The sequence below is a fragment of the Apaloderma vittatum genome, unplaced genomic scaffold, assembly GCF_000703405.1.
Source record: "Apaloderma vittatum isolate BGI_N311 unplaced genomic scaffold, ASM70340v1 scaffold25391, whole genome shotgun sequence".
NCBI classification, from domain to species: Eukaryota; Metazoa; Chordata; class Aves; order Trogoniformes; family Trogonidae; genus Apaloderma; species Apaloderma vittatum.
The window spans coordinates 10,106-14,374 of NW_009701200.1; the positions used below are offsets into that span (position 1 = coordinate 10,106).

Consider the following 4,269-nt stretch of genomic DNA (forward strand, 5'->3'; position numbering starts at 1 on the left):
CCCCGGCAGGCTGCATTGAGGGAGGGAGCCACGCGGTCCGCGGCAAGGGGGTCCCACGCAGCAGCTGCCCCAAGATTTTGACGGCGGGCTCCACAGCTTTGCCCAGCCTAGCAGGGGAGAGCAGACACCTCCTTTACAGACACGTTCCCCCTCTTTGGAGTAAAACTGCTGGGAATATCACTGTGGAGACCCAGCTCCAGCACCTGCTTAGCCAGTTAGGTCTCACAAGGCCTCGCCCACAGGCAGCCTCTACCCCTCTCCCAGCTTTTGGCACACACCACGTAAACCAGTCGCAAACTAATCCCACTAGTGCCCGAGGAGGCAGAGACACGCTTCCCCTCTCCACGGGGCTGACAGGAGTTAAACGCGTATTCTTCTCCCTTGAGTGAGCAACACAGCTGGCTACGTGCAGGCAGCAGCATCTGCAAACAAGAGGGTGGCTGTGAGGAGAGACACTGCTTTGGGGTGCAGGGCAGGCAGCAGCAAAATGAAACAGCTCCTAAAGCATCTGGGCCTCGGCAGCCACACGAGGGAGGATAACTTTTCATACTTCTGCATTGCCTGTGCAGGGCAACAACTATTTTTTAAACTAACCTTGGATGTTAAAGGATAAAACCCACACACATGCTTCCCTCACAGCAGCTTGGCCTGAAAATTCACCAGGTTGCAGGCAAAGTGCAAGACCTGACTCAAACGCCCGCTGTCCCCACAACTCCAACAGCTCGAACATCCTAAAGCAACCTTTTGCCACTCGCCTTCCTTGCCCATCTCCCGTTCCTCAGCTGCAAACGTGCTGGTCTGCTTTAAGAAGAAAACAGCAAACCCAGCGCAGAGCTGCTCCTCGAGACCTGCCTCTGCCTCCTTCTTCCTAAGAGACGTCCTTCTTCAGGGCAACGAAGAACGAATGAAGACCAGGTAAGCTCACGGACTTCACAACGCTGGCAGCAGTTGAAAGACAGGCGTCTTGTTTCCAGTTTGAAACCAATTAGCAAAAGATCTTTTGCGCCCAACGGACCGCACGGCTCTGCAGACGACTGTGAGTAGCCCGAGTGCTCAGAGACACAGCAGGTCTGAAGAGAAGCACCAGCCCCATACACAAGGTGCTGTCCTCATGCCGCAGACAACGCGTTCAGTATCGTTCCAACTCATCAGTACAGAGTCACCGCTTCTAGAACAGACCCAGACGGGTAATTTAAGAAAATGTAATCAGCTCTAGGGAGGTATCACACCACCAAACTGCCTGGAACAGCAGCTTGTGCTCCTGATCTGGAATCATCCACGGTCATAGCTTAGGCCCCACAGAACTGCAGTTTCTGCCCAAGCACAGAGTGTTGAGGAAACCCAGCAGTGATCTCCAGGGGTGTGGAGAACGTCCGGTTGGTTGTTTGAATGGGCAAAGGGGTGAAAGTATCAACACTGAGCAAAGAATAACAACATTGAAGGAAACAACATTGAGAAAAGAGACAGCCGAGGAGACATGCAGGCTTGTGAGCAGCTGCTGCCAAGAGGACAGAGGAAAAAAAATGCAATTCCATAAAGCAGCTGGCAATGGCACGGCCAGGGGCAGCCCCTTGCGCACCCTTAAGGCGATTTGCCGGTGAGATGCGTGGTCCTCGCATGGTCCTTGTCAGTCCTGCTGACTCCAGAAGTCAACGCAGAGATGGGCTGATCAGCAGCAGCCACCTCAAAATGAACACCAGCACCAGAATTGGCTCACGTGGCACTAAACTCCAGCAGAATTTCGCTGCCCAGGGAGATCAGGACCGTGGAGCAGAGCAGACGCCGACCAGGTGCTCTCCAGCTGCTCTGTGTGGAGACGTACAGGGGCCAGGAAAGGCCTCCAGCACAAGTGGTCCCACCTACTCTGCACTTCCTGCTTGGCAAGGGCACTTCAGAGCAAGGGAAGGGACAGCTTGGAAGCTTCTGTGTAGAAGAAGATATCCATGGGCACCTGCGAGTAGCAGCAGCTCTCATCCGCCGGTTAGCTGCGGCCCCAGGAACCGACGCAAACGGGCAGCAGAGCAGATGGGAGCACAGCTCAAACAACACACACACCCCACACTCAGCCAGTGAAATTCAGGTTAAAAATACGCTCTGGGCAGCAACAGCCAGACTGCACGCCCTGGGGGACACGCTTGCATTCCCAAGACAAGTTATTCCTGCCTTGTACCCACCAGCATCAAAAGCATCGACACTCTCCACCTGGGACTTGTGCGGTTGTGAATCCGGACCTCCTCGAGGAGCTCAGCTTTCCCCGAGGAGCCCGCAAAGGACCTGCCGCACACTCGTACCCTCGTTTCTAATGCAACAGCCAGAGCTGAGCGCGGCTCCTGCTGCTGCGGCCGGACTGACGCTGCCTCGCCCGCTGTGAGGGCGTCCGTGATGGCTCTCAGCGTGGCCAGGACAGCTGAGCTACCACGTACACCAAGCCCTGCATTTTTCACTGAAGAGTCCCTGTGGGTCTTGAGGCACTAAACACTCCACTTTGTGAATGCATTTCAATTACCAGGTGGTGTATCTGATGGTAATTTTTTCCCCTCTAAGGACACAACAGAACGGTGTAATCACATTTTGACGAGGAGACACACAAAGTGATCCTTGGCAAGGAGAGCCACCACCCTAACAATCTATTTTATCTCGAGCCAGGTATTAAAAATATAAATAAAGGAAGAACTCCCTAAACTGAAAGTTAAAAACTTCCAGGATCAGCCTTACAATGAGTCACCGGGAGAAGCACGGGGAGACGTTCCTGACACACACGTGGCACTGTACCAGCCCATCTAACGTCAACGAAGCCCAGACGAACCTGGCCTGCTTTAATTAGCCCCAAAAGCTCACCGCGCAGCGCTCCTCTCACGGCTGTTTGCTCACTCCCAGTCTGTTAGGGCAGACATTCCTGCAGGTTGCTGTTATTCCAGCCTCTGGAGTCAGTCTGTCCGTGAGATTAACTACCGTTGGGACAAGCTGCACAGCTGCAGCTCTGGCTGTGCACAGGCTCCCACCCGGCAGAGCTTGCCCCAGAGGGACAGAAACGAAGCGCGCTGCTGAAGCTGCATCCTAAAAAGTGTGGACCTACGCAACAGGCTAGCGTGGATGGGAAGAAAAAAAAGCACCGTCCTGTAACATGGAATGAAAGAGATCTCTGAGGAGTGCAGGAGGGGATGATTGCTGGTTTCCTAATGGCAGCCGATCAATTAATTCTCCACCACTGACTTAGTGTAAAGATTCACATGGGGGAAAAGCAAAGATGCCATTAAAATAGGTGCGGCTGCTAATTACACCTCATTTTTGTGTACCAGCTTGGCACTGCCAGCCAGAAGCGTCTGGGGTGGCACGGGCAGTCCTCGCTGCACTCAGATAGAAGGACCCCCCTGTTTGAGAAGAAGTAATGCCACTTGGAGCTCCCCAGAAATCAGAAGAGACAGGGAACATGCTGCGGCCTTGGGCAAGCAGAAAAGCTCTTAAGATGTATTTAAGACCGCTCGGTGTCCCGCTACCCGGCCCACCGGCAGTGGAAGACATGCTCTCCAGCTTCTGCCACCCCACAGTGCCCAGGTTTGAAGGATTCCAGCAAAAAACGGTGTCACTCACTCCATCAACTGCGCTGCTGTAACCAGAGCATCGTGGAGCAGGGATTAGCTTGGGCGGAGTCTATAGCCCAGCAGCGATGACTACATTGAGAGGGGAGTAAGAATATCTAACCTGTTGAACTTACTCCTCAAAGTTGGGAGGAGACTCAGCACACAAGATTTTTTTAGTCCTTCTTATCTAGAGCCTATTTACACGTTTCTGATTTTCACGGGGAAAGGAAGGCGAAGCCGACACAGGCGGAAACTCCGAACTCCCACCACAGCCCTCGAGAAGTATCTGACAACCCAAGACCAGAGCCCTCACTCCGAAGAGAAAAGGGAAGCCCCCCCACCTCACTCCACACTCCAGCAGACTCACCTTAAAATCTGTGTTGTTGATGTACTCAAACACCAGAGCAGGGGTCTTTGACTGCAAGAGAGAGAGACATGGCTTGAAACACCCTCTTGACTTTTACTTTGCTCCAAGAGACCCGAGAAAGGTTTTGCTTCCTGCCTGACCCTCAATGCAGAGAGCAGGGCGGGAGCAGGACAGCGAGAGAAACCACTTACACCCCCGTGGCAAACACTAACGCGGCATTTTGGGCCAGCGCTGCTCCTCCCCGTGCTACGGAGAGCAGACAGCACTGGGCAAGGTGGCACCAGGGGCTAAAGTCTGGCAGCTCGTTGCAGGAGGAAGCAC

The 4,269-nt window shown here is 53.8% G+C and overlaps 1 protein-coding gene across 1 annotated transcript in view; it reads right to left on the minus strand.

The window, feature by feature from the left end:
* Positions 1 to 4,269, minus strand: part of LOC104281174 (casein kinase II subunit alpha') — a 13,545-nt gene that overhangs the window by 8,680 nt on the left and 596 nt on the right. The window contains exon 2 of the mRNA XM_009879080.1: positions 3,949 to 3,999. The gene's annotated coding sequence lies outside the window, so the exon portion shown is untranslated. The remainder of the gene's footprint in view (positions 1 to 3,948; positions 4,000 to 4,269) is intronic.